General features: G+C 45.1%; 1 protein-coding gene across 4 annotated transcripts in view; it reads left to right on the forward strand.

Annotated features, from left to right (window-relative positions):
• Positions 1-1,756: 1,756 nt before the first annotated feature.
• Positions 1,757-12,269, forward strand: part of CUNH18orf25 (chromosome unknown C18orf25 homolog) — an 82,472-nt gene continuing 71,959 nt past the window's right edge. For 2 of the 4 annotated variants that reach the window (XR_005556162.1, XM_039338645.1), the window contains exon 1: positions 1,757-2,036. The gene's annotated coding sequence lies outside the window, so the exon portion shown is untranslated. The remainder of the gene's footprint in view (positions 2,037-12,269) is intronic. The other 2 variants (XM_039338643.1, XM_039338644.1) reach the window with 2 other exon arrangements.

Genomic DNA, 12,269 nt, shown 5'->3' on the forward strand with positions numbered 1-12,269 from the left:
ATCTAAGGATATCAATACAATACCATAAAGCAGTGGTGGCGAACCTAGGGCACGGGTGCCAGAGGCGGCACACAGAGCCCTCTCTGTGGGCATTTGCGCCCTTGCCCCAGTCCTAGGCCTTCAGCTGGGTTTTATAAAACCTTTTCGCTTTAGGCCTCCGCCACCGTGTGCAAAAAAAAAAGGTTCAATCAATCAGTCAATTTCAACTTCTTGCAGGGAAAAAAAAGATCTTGCAAAGTTGGAATTAATTGATTGATCTTTTTAGTCCCACCCAGTCTGCCATTATCACTGCGGCCATGCCCACCCAATTGGCCACGCCCACTCCATTGACCACACCCAGCTAATGGGCCACACCCACCCGACACCCGACGATGGATAAGTGGGTTTTGGGTTGCAGTTTGGGCACTCGGTCTCTAAAAGGTTCGCCGTCACTGCCATAAAGAGTCAAACTTAGCTAAAAAGAATTATTAGATTATTAGAATTAATTATTCTGTTAATAGAATTAATCATAAAAAAAAGGTATTGAAGGGAGGGGAATAGTTTGTAAAAAGTCCAGAATAGACTATCTTCCGTGGTAACTTTGGGTGGCTTACAATATTTTAAAAAAAGGTATAAAACCTTTTTATCAAGGGTCTTCCAACTTGGCCCTTTGATGACTTGTGGACTTCAACTCCCAGAATTCCTCAGCCAGGCAGTGCCTGGCTGAAGAATTCTGGGAGTTGAGATCTACAAGTCATCAAAGGGCCAAGTTGGAAGACCCCTACTTTTTATGAGATAAATACAATGCTCTAAAAATCAACTTAGCTAAAAAGGATTATTAAAATTAGAACTATTAATAGAATTAATCATATTGACAATGGAGGGAGGGGGAATTGTCTGGAAAAGTCTAGAGCAGGGGTCTTCAAACTTGACCCTTTTATGACTTGTGGACTTTAACTCCCAAAATTCCTCAGCCAGCGGGCTTGGGATGTCGACTGGTCCTAGGGGCCTGAGAATTGCAGTGCTGCCACGTCGACTGGTCCTAGGCGTGTGGGAATTGTAGTGCTGCCACATTGACTGGTCCTAGGCGCCTGGGAATTGTAGTGCTGCCACTTCGACTGGTCCTAGGTGCATGGGAATTGCAGTGCTGCCATGTTGACTGCTCCTAGACGCCTGGGAATTGTAGTGCTGCCACTTCGATTGGTCCTAGGCGCATGAGCATTGCAGTGCTACCATGTTGATTGGTCCTAGGCACCTGAGAATTGCAGTGCTGCCACGTCGACTGGTCCTAGGCGCCTGGGAATTGCAGTGCTGCCATGCTGACTGGTGCTAGGCGCCTGGGAATTGTAACGCTGCCAGTAGACTGGTCCCAAGCAATAGGAAGAGCACATTAGAGCTGACCAGTATCCTAAATTGGCCCTGTATGCAAGATTATTTCTCTCCATCCAGTGGTTTACTCCCTTTTTGTTTTTTTTTCCGCAAAGGGATCCCAGGCTGATAGTCTTGTTCACACAACTCCTTAATCCGGGTCAAGCAAAAAAAAAAAAAAAAACATCTTTAATCCCGTCCGCTTCCTGTCTTCCCTAACGCGCACGCGCAGTCGCGCCGCGAGCCGTTGGAAGCCGAGCGCTGGCGCCCGCCCCTTTCCCCCTCGTTTTCCCGCCCTTGCAGGAGCGGCCGGGAGCCGGCAGGGGGCGCGCGCCGCCTCGCGTCCCCCGCCGTTCTTTCCGGCCGCGCGCCCGCTTCCTCCCTGGCGCACTTCCTCCGTCGGGGAGCGCCGCCGCCGCTGCTGCCGGAAGTGACGTCCGGAAGGCTCGAGCTGAGGCGATCCCAGCGGCCTCCCTTCTGAGGTGACATTTTTTTTCTCTCCTCCGCTCACCGCCACCTTCCTCCGGCTCCTTCTTTTCGGTCCCTCCTGCCCGGGCCGAGGAAGCGGCGCCGGCCACGCCGGGGGAGGAGAGAGGAGGAGGAGCCCCGGCCCCTCATGCTCCAGCTGGCCCTTCCCGCGGGGCCTCAGGCCGGGGAGAGCCTCAGAGGCCGCGGCGGCGACGACTCCGGTGAGTGCCTCCTCTCCCCTTCTCGGTCGTTTAAACTTCCCGGAGCGGCTCGGCCTACGAAGGCTGACCCCCCCCTCTCCGTCCAGGGCTCCCCAAAACCGGTCTCCGGCTATCCGTGGGGGGGGGCTTCCCTTCGGTCGCCTCGCTCGGCCCCCCCTGCTGAAAGAGACCCCCCCCACGATCCCCCCCGGGCTTCCTTTGCTGTGTTCTCCCTCCCTCAAAGCTCCCGGTTCGGATCGCCCCATCTGAGGCCTCAGGAGCCTTTCAGGCAGCGCGTTGGGCCGGCCGGGAAACGGGGAGGGGGGGGGAGGAGAGGATAAGGGCACAAACCATGGTTAGCTTAAGAATGGGTGAGCGTGTGGTGCGAATGAGTCACGGGAAGGGCGGCGTCGCCGGGTCTGCTCGCGACGGAAGGGCCGTCTGTGGTCCAGTTAGGGCGGGGGGGGTCGTCTTCATTCAAACTTGGCCCTTTGAGGACTGGTGGACTCCAACTCCCAGAATTCCTCAGCCAAAAGGAATTCTGGGAGTTGGAGTCCACCAGTCATCAAAGGGCCAAGTTTGAAGGCCCCTGAGCTAGAACATAAACAGTTGGAAGGGACATCTTGGAGGTCATCCAGCCCAACCCCCTACACAAAGCAGGAGGGTCTATACCAGGGGCCTTCAAACTTGGCCCTTTCATGACTTGTGGACTTCAACTCCCAGAATTCCCCAGCCAGCGTGCCTGTCTGAGGAATTCTGGGAGTTGAAGTCCACCAGTCAGAAAAGGGCCAAGTTGGAAGACCCCTGACATAATGTGAGGGAGAAATAACGCTAACTCAGAAAGAGCTAAAGCAGTGTTTTTCAACCCCGCCCATTTTAAGAGGAGTGGACTTCAACTCCCAGAATTCCCCAGCCAGCGTGCCTGTCTGAGGAAATCTGGGAGTTGAAGTCCACCAGTCATAAAAGGGGCCAAGCTTGAAGACCCCTGACATAATGTGAGGGAGAAATAACGCTAACTCAGAAAGAGCTAAACCGGTGTTTCTCAACATTGGCCATTTTAAGAGGAGTGGACTTCAACTCCCAGAATTCCCCAGCCAGCTATGCTTTGTCCCCAACCTGCTCTTCCACCTTGTGGTATCACATAATGCAGGGGCCTTCAAACTTGGCCCTTTGATGACTGGGGGACTTCAACTCCCAGCAGACACAGAATTTCTGTGAAAATAAGTTTGCGACTTTCAACCTTTCTCCCTATGGAAACAGTCATGCTGCTAAGCGATTATGCCAAACTCGTTGGAAAAAAAGAATCTTCCATAAGAAAAGTCTTGCTTGAATTGCGCTCAGTGCTTTAAAACCTTAATCTTGGTCATCCTTGTTACGCAGTGAGCAACTGAGCAAGCAAGCAAACGCTTACGTTTATTTGCTCCCAAATACAACAGCCAGCTATGCTTTGTCCCCAACCTGCTCTTCTACCTTGTGGCATCACATAATGTAGGAGTCTTCAAACCTGGCCCTTTTATGACTTGTGGACTTCAACTCCCAGAATTCCTCAGCAAGACACGCTGGCTGAGGAAATCTGGGAGTTGAAGTCCACAAGTCATAAAAGGGCCAAGTTTGAAGACCCCCGTGTTGGGTCTTTATAGGTATTGGCATTAGTTAGCCCCTTGAATTGTTCCTGGAAGCTTATTAGCAATCAGTGCAGCTCATAAAATGTGTTTCATGGGCACAGCTAGGCTTTGCCTGTTGCTTCATTCTGGGCCAGTTGTGGCTTTTGAATGGTCTTCAGGAGCAGTGTAGACCCCATTGAAGTGGTTCACTCATAAAGTGATGGAAGCATGAGTAGCTGGAAGGTCTCACAGTCCAGGCATGATTGGTACACAAGTGGGGTTTGTGTAATAGCTTTCCTGGGCACCAGCTGTTCACAAATACTTCCCCTCAAGCAGGTGCTAAGAGTTTAGGAAGACTAGCAGATTGTCCATTAGACCTGAAAGGGAAATGCAGCCCATTTAAGGATGAAGATCCCCAAAGGAAGCAGCCATAGCCACTCAGTCTTCCTAGGTTTGAGTTTGTACTTGTGTTTCCCTACTCAGACTTCCAACAGCCCCCAAACGGTGAGGCAAGTCCTCCACATACTGATATTTGACTCCAAACTGAAAAATTACTTCCCCGAGGGACTCTGTATAGGTATTAAACAGGAGGGGTGAGAATGTTGACCCCTATAGCACTTGACAGGGCAAGGATTTCAGACCCAACAGTAACTTGAATCAGCCACAGTTATTCCTATCAATCCTATTTCCCCACAGCTGGTCCAGAATAATACTGCTAAAAGATCAAGGAGGGCCAGGAGAATGTGCCAGCCTCACCTTGGCTCCCCTCTGGGTCATTCACAACTGCAGCCAGTGCTGTATCAGTACTGGACTACAGGGATCCCCAATCTTGGTAACTTTTAAGACTTGTGGACTTCAACTCCCATGGCTGGTTGGGGAATTCTGGGAGTTGAAATCCACGAGTCTTAAAGTTGCCAGGGTTGGGGACCCCCGTTGTACTACACTCTGCCTGAAACTCAACTGAAAAAGGTCTAGCAATCGTTCACTAGGATGGTCAACTAATTTTTAATTTAGTTAAGTTACTGGACAAAAACCTTGAGAATATGCTAGGGCCACGTATGAACAAAAAAAAAACCTTATGCGTTGGCAATAAATAGGGGTTGACTTTTGCTTACTAGTCTCACAGCTCTTTTTATTGCATCAGGTGCAATAAATCAGTGATTTAGAAATGGATGTTTTGGGGAAGTTAGAGAATTGCAGCGGAAGTTACAGCAATGTAGACACCAAAGGCAAACTCCTTGGGGTGACATATTTTCTTGTTTAGGAGTGACAACCCTAACCTGTCAATTTGCATTAATGAGAGTCGGAGTGGTGAAAGTGGTAAAAGTGCCTGGCTGAGGAATTCTGGGAGTTGAAGTCCACAAGTCATAAAGGGGCCAAGTTTGAAGACCCCTGGATTAGGACAACTCAGGTTCACGTTTAGCCTTGTTCATGGAAGCTCTGTGGGTGAAACAGGTATAGTCCCTATCTCAGCCTAACATCTCACAGAGTAAAACTTGCAGATTGTATATTGTACAGTGCAGAATGTTTTGCGTTAAAATCCTAGGAAAAGGTATTTAAATTTAATAACCTCTGTATTGCTAGATTTTGCTCCTTATTCAGTGTTTGAATGATATTCAGGCTTCTAATTTTGCTGTGGATTTCTTTGAGACATACTTTTGAATAATTGATGCAATATTTAAGAGAAATTAAGATTATTTCTATAAAGTTTAAATTTGGGTAATGGTTCAGTTTGAACAAACATTGCTATTCCGGACAGTCAAGAGTCCACCGAAGTGGAACAGCTATAAGAAGTCAAATAAAATTAGTGAAGGTGTTTTATTTATGGTTACTATCTTAATAAGTCGTTTCAGTTATACTCTAGCCTACATTCCTATATTTTCAGTTGCATATCCTCAGTTGTGTGATATTTAGTGTCCACGGCACAGCATTAATCGTTTTCTATCTCAGAAAGAGCCACTCAGTAGATTTATTCAAGAACGGCAAAAATAAGCTTGAGCAATATTTTCATGGGTGGAGTTCATTTGCCGATGACTTTGTGTAAAAGCTTTCTTGATATGAAATCAGTATGAAAAACAGATACACGTAGAGCTGATTTGGCACCTGTGACCTTTCCTAATGATTGTGTTTTTAATATAAGAATGGATAATATTTTTGTTGTTTTATACAAATTGGTTATAGAATTTGGGCAGCATTTAGAACAACAGATAGATAGATAGATAGATAGATAGATAGATAGATAGATAGATAGATAGATAGATAGATATAGATATAGATATAGATATAGATATAGATATAGATATAGATATAGATATGGATAGATATAGATATAGATATAGAGTGTGTGTGTGTGTGTGTGTGTGTTTTCTGAGGTTTTCGTGGGTGTTTGTATGTAGGTCTTTGGTTATTAGGGTTTTTACGCGGGAGAAAACCCGAATAACCAAAGACCTACACACACACACACACTCACACACACACACACACACACTTTACTAAAGTGGACAGATATTAAAATTGAGGAAAAATTTGGAAGAAAATTAAGGAAAGTTTAGGACACGGGTGTCAAACTCGCCACGTCACATGACGTGTCTCAACCTATCGCAACTCCTTTTGCGTTGCCGGCAGTGGGGTGGGCGCGGCTTCGGTATGATGACACCGCCCCACGGGGCCGGCAGTTTGACACCCCTGGTTTAGGAGCTCATTAGTTAATATATGGATAGCAAATAATACTTTTTTTTGTAACTATTTTGCTATCTAAATAACTAAAACATCTACTTCTTCATTCTAATCCTGATTTTTTTTTGTTGTTTGCTTGTTTATCAAATACACGACCCATCTTTCTGAAGGACTCTAGGGAGTTTATAGATTAGAACCAGAAAGCCATATCATAAGGGAGAGCATTAAAAACAGAGCTAAAAACAAAATGGTAGAAAGAGTTCTCTCCAGCCACCAGGGTTGCCTACCGTTGTTGGATCTGCGTGCGAGTTGAGAGAGCCAGTTCTTAATGCTCTGCTGGAAAGCCAGATGAGTGAGGGCCAGCCTCACCTCTGGGGCCATGTATTCCATTTGTCAGGGGCCATGAAGCTTCCTCCTTCCCTTGTGTATTCAAGATGGAGAGTGATTAATATTTATATGTTACTTATATGTAAGGGTGTAGGTTAGGGGTAGGCAACCTTGGCTCTTTTATGACTCGTGGACTTCAACTCCCAGAATTCCTGAGCCAGCATGGCTCAGCTTGGAAACCTCCCTTTCCCCTCAGCATGGGGAGTTGAAGTCCACCAGTCCTAAAAGGACCACATTTGAAGACCCCTACATTATGTGATTGCCACAAGGTAGAAAAACAGGTTGGGGACAAAGCATAGCTGGCTGAGGAATTCTGGGAGTTGAAGTCCACCAGTCCTAAAAGGGCCAAGTTTGAAGACCCCTGAAGTGTAGGCTTCAGTCAGAAAAATATGCTGTTGTATTTGGGAGCAAATAAACGTAATCGTTTGCTTGCTTGCTCAGTTGCTTATTGCGTAACAAGGATGAATGACCAAGATTAAGATTTTAGAGCACTGAGCACAGTTCAAGCAAGACTTCTCTTGTGGAAGGTTCTTTTTTCCAACGAGTTTGGTGTAATCGCTGAGCAGCCTGGCTGAGTCCATAGGGAGAAAGGTTGAAAGTCGCAAACTTATTTTCACAGAAATTATGTGTCTGCCTAACATCGCCCGGCCTGGGTGTAGCAGCTGGAAGTAACTCCCTGTCTAGATAGGCCCCTCACCTGGCATCCTCCCCCATGGGCCCAACATAGTTGGGCTCCCATAACCAGTGGTGCTTTTCTGGCAGACTAAAAAGAAAAGAGAATGAAATTTTTAAAAATCTACAGTTGCGCCTCCTAGCCCTGAAGTGTTGAGGCACCCAGCTAGACAAGCCAGCTCTTCTTTTTGTCCTCTTTGGGATACAGACCAGTCTTCTAATAAGAGGTCAACAAAATCAAAGGCATTGAAATAGTGTAAAAATTCCCTTTTAACTCTAGGTAGATTCAACACTGGGGAAATAATAAAATCTGTTCAAATCATATATTGTAACCTAAAAGTATTTCCCATAGGAAAATATAAAGCTCCATGTAAACCACAAACTCTTGCTAGTCATTCCTAACCTCTACCATAAAGGAATTCCAAGTGTAATAAAACATGGAGTTACTCAGTTTGTACAAAGAAAATAAATATCAGAGGCAAAATAGTAGATTTAGGTGCACTTAGCAACTGAAATTAAACTTAACACATAATTCCCAGCTAGACTTCTTTGTTATTTTTTAGAATAAAGTGCTACTTAGATGTTTCCTGCTAGCTTTCTTGGACTTTTTATCTATCTTTCAGATATGTATTGTACATTTTATTGTATAGTTCTTCTCAGTCCCCATACTTAGCTTCAAAAGGGATCAAAACATTTCTGTGTAGCATAAAAGGAGTGGTTTGGGAATATTCTGTCTGTCCACAAGATCCCAAGCCAATACTCACTGGAGAACATTATGCAGCAACAGAGCAACATGCATTCCTTGCCTGGAAAGCAAGCTGTTATTCCTGGCAGTACCAGGTGGCATCACAAAAAAAGGGCACTGCTGATAAAATTAAATTTAAATGTCAGATGAATGTAATAGATTCTGGGGGAAATGATTAATCTATTGTCTTTGTAAATCGTCAGCAATGGATTGACTGATTAAGTGCTGTTTCTCAAATATTTTGATAGCGATCTATTCTAGCTTGGCCTCTCTGCACCATGTTCTCATTTCCCCCCCCATTCATTTCTGAATTATAAGAACGTTGCAGTTTTCGGGATGCGTTAAGTAGCAGCCACCGTAGGTAGTTGGAGATACCGTATTTTCCGGCATATAAGACGACTTTCTAGGCATGGAAATCGGCGCCGAAGTCGGGGGTCGTCTTATATGCCGAGTCGCCTTATATGCCAGAAAATACGGTAATTTGGGTCTCCTTAAATTTAACTTTTAAAATGGTGTGAAATGGTGAAAAAACCTTTAAAACTTAGGGCCCAGTTTGATACACCATTTAGAGGCAAGAGAGCCTCTACGTAATTGGTGCAGAATTATACCTGTCTTCTTGTAGCTGTGTGTTTGTACAGATCTAGTTCATTCTCTTAACTGAATTTTGAAAAGGCTTTCTGGCATTTTATGATTGATTAGGCCAGGGGTAGGCAACCTTGGCTCTTTTATGACTGGTGGACTTCAACTCCCAGAATTCTTGAGCCAGCATTGGGGAACTATGGCCCCTTCATGACTTGTGGACTTCCAGAATTCCTGAGCCAGCCTGGCTCAGCTTGGAAACCTCTCCCTGTCCCCTCAGCATGGCTGGCTCAGGAATTCTGGGAGTTGAAGTCCACGAGTCATAAAAGAGCCAAAGTTGCTTACCCCTGGATTAGGCAGTTAATTCCACGTTGTTTCAGAAATTATGGCATTCCTTTTAGCTAGCATTCATCGTTTGATGTGATGGTTTGAATCTTTTGTTCGTTAGGTGGTTTTCAGAGTTTGATACGATGTTATCCAAGGAAATGCAAAAAGGCTGGAGTGAAGGCTATATGTAAAGGGTATATAGCAGTGGTGGCGAACCTATGGCACGGGTGCCAGAGGCGGCACTCAGAGCCCTCTCTGTAGGCATGCGTGCCGTCGCCCCAGTCTTAGGCCTTCAGCTGGGTTTTATAAAACCTTTTCACTTTAGGCCTTCACCGCCGGGTGCAAAAAAAAAAAAGGTTCAATCAATCAGTCAATTTCAACTTCTCGCGGGAAAAAAAAGGTCTTGCAAAGTTGGAATTAATTGATTGAACTTTTTAGTCCTACCCAGTCTGCCGTTACCACTGCAGCCACGCCCACCCAATGGGCCACGCCCACCCGGCACCCGATGATGCATAAGTGGGTTTTGGGTTGCAGTTTGGGGACGGTCTCTAAAAGGTTTGCCGTCATTGGTATATAGCTTATCTTTGATGAGTTGGGTTTGAAATAGCAATAGCACTTATATACCGCTTCACAGTGTTTTATAGCGCTCTCTAAGCGGTTTAGAGAGTCAGCCTCTTGCCCCCAACAATCTGGATCCTCACTTTACCGATATTGGAAGGATGGAAGGCTGAGTCAACCTTGAGCCGGTCAGGATCGAACTGCTGGCAGTGGGCAGAGTCAGCCTGCAATACTGCATTCTAACCACTGCACCACCACGGCTCGGTAGTTTTATTATTATGTGAAATGGTAGTTTTATTATGTTAATTAAGAAACACGCACACATATTCATCCTGCCTGAAATTAATGAAATGAGATCCATGCCTAATTCATTAAGCATAAGTGCTAAAAAAAAATAAGAGTCAGATCAGGGAGCCTTCTTATGTTTGCATTATTTCCAAAAAAAGATCCCTGCAGAACAACCAAGAGTGCCGTCTTTCGGGGTGTTTTTTAAATTTCTCGATTTAGAGTACAACCCTGAAACAATTATATTTCCCAGAAGCGTTATTGTGATAATGGAAACACTGGCCGTCTATAAAATAGTTAACACAGGTAATATAATTAAAATGCAAAGCTTTGTAGTTTGAACCATAAACATAAAGCTGGGTTGTTACTGAGTAATTTTCCAACTTGTTACTCAGTAATGTGAACTTTTGTGATTCGGTTTGGAAAGCTAAAATGCTTTTGCAGTGAGTTTCGAATGCTTTCCTTTTTTTCCTATTTTTTTCCCTTTTATTATGGTTATAAATCTTGATATATTATATTGCTTTAATACAAATACAATAACATCTGTAGAGTATTAAAATATTTCCCTTTCTGATGACCCATCTGGGCCTCTGAAGAATGCAGGACATTAGTAGCAAATGATGCCAGTAACATTTCTCCCCAGCACTTGTATATTGCTTATTTATCAAATTCACAGCTGTTCTCTGTAAGTAGACAGGTGGTCCTCAACTTATGACTCAATGGACCCCAAATTTCTGTTGCTAAGACAGTTGTTAAGTGAGCTTTGCCCCATTTTATAACTTTCTTGCCACCGTTGTTAAATGAATCACTGCAATTAAGTTAATAACACAGTTGTTAAGTGAATCTGGTTTCCCATTGGCTCTGCTTGTCAGGAGGTCTCAAAAGATGACCACATGGCCCCCGGGACACACTGGGACAGTCATAAATACATATCAATTGCCAAGCGCCTGAATTTTGATTACTTGACTATAGTCTTAAGTTTGGAAAATGGCGATAAGTCACTTTTTTCAGGGCTGTTGTAACTTCAAATGGTCACTAAACAGTTGTAAGTCGAGGACCACCTGTGTCTAACACAGTGGTTCTCAACCTTTTTAATGCCGTGACCCCCAACCGGTCGTAAGTTGAGGACTACGCAACCGGTCGTAAGTCGAGGACTACTCAACTGGTGCAGCACCGTTTGCAGAATGGGACTTTTGGCAGGCTCAGCAGGGCAGAGACAGCCTGGACAATTCCTATTGGCTTTTGAAAGCCAATAGAATGAGACTCTATTCAAGAGAGTCTATTCTATTGGCTTTCAAAAGCCAATAGAATAAAAGGGAGTAGCACAGCTAAGGAAAAGGGGGGAAAAAATGGCGGACTGCGTTGTTTGGCGACCCCCGTGAAATGGTCGTTCGACCCCAAATGGGGTCCCAACCCACAGGTTGAGAACCACTGGTCTAATATACACACCTCTACCTGAAGAGACTTGGCCTCTCCCTTTGAGGTTTACCTCCTACGTTTGTATTTCTCCTATCTGGAGCAGCCATAATGAAGCTTGAAAAAGTATACTAAAAAGCAGAGACATCAATCACCCTGCCAACAAAAGTGTGTATAGTCAAGGCCATGGTTTTCCCAGTTGCAATGTATGGCTGTGAAAGTTGGACCCTAAGAAAGGCTGAGCACCAAAGAATGGAAGCCTTTGAACTCTGGTGCTGGAGAAGAATCCTGCGAGTCCCCCAGACTGCAAGGCGATCCAACCGGTCAGTCCTGGAGGAGATCAACCCCGACTGCTCTTTAGAAGGCCAGATCCTGAAGCTGAAACTCAAGTCCTTTGGCCACCTAATGAGAAGGAAGGACTCCCTGGAGAAGAGCCTGATGCTGGGAAAGATGGAGGACAAGAGAAGAAGGGGATGACAGAGAACGAGGTGGCTGGATGGAGTCATTGAAGCAGTAGACGTGAGCTTAAATGGATTCCAGAAGATGGCAGAGGACAGGAAGGCCTGGAGGGACGTTGTCCATGGGGTCGCGATGGGTCGGACACGACTTCGCCACTAACAACAACAAGCCAGGGATAGGCAACTTTGGCTCTTTTATGACTCGTGGACTTCAACTCCCAGAATTCCTGAGTCAGCATGGCTGGTTCAGGAAATAAAAGAGCCAAGGTTGCCTACTCCTGCTCTAAAGCTAAGTTAGGGGGTAGGGCAAGTCTTTTAAATAAATCCAGGTTTATTACTAAGCTGACGGGAGCAAACCTGGGTGTCCTGTTTGGATCTGTGGTTTGCTGGTGGTATATTATTCATATGCTCTTACATGGAAATTACAGGAACCAAGAAGCGATGTTCTGTACAGATTTTCTCTTTTAAGTTTGTAGAAAACTGTTCATGATACCATTTTTCATTTTTCCTTACATCATTGGGGATATATTGTTTGAGATACATTTGA

Source organism: Crotalus tigris, unplaced genomic scaffold, assembly GCF_016545835.1.
Source record: "Crotalus tigris isolate CLP2741 ecotype Arizona unplaced genomic scaffold, ASM1654583v1 scf7180000017710.2780689, whole genome shotgun sequence".
Taxonomy (NCBI): domain Eukaryota; kingdom Metazoa; phylum Chordata; class Lepidosauria; order Squamata; family Viperidae; genus Crotalus; species Crotalus tigris.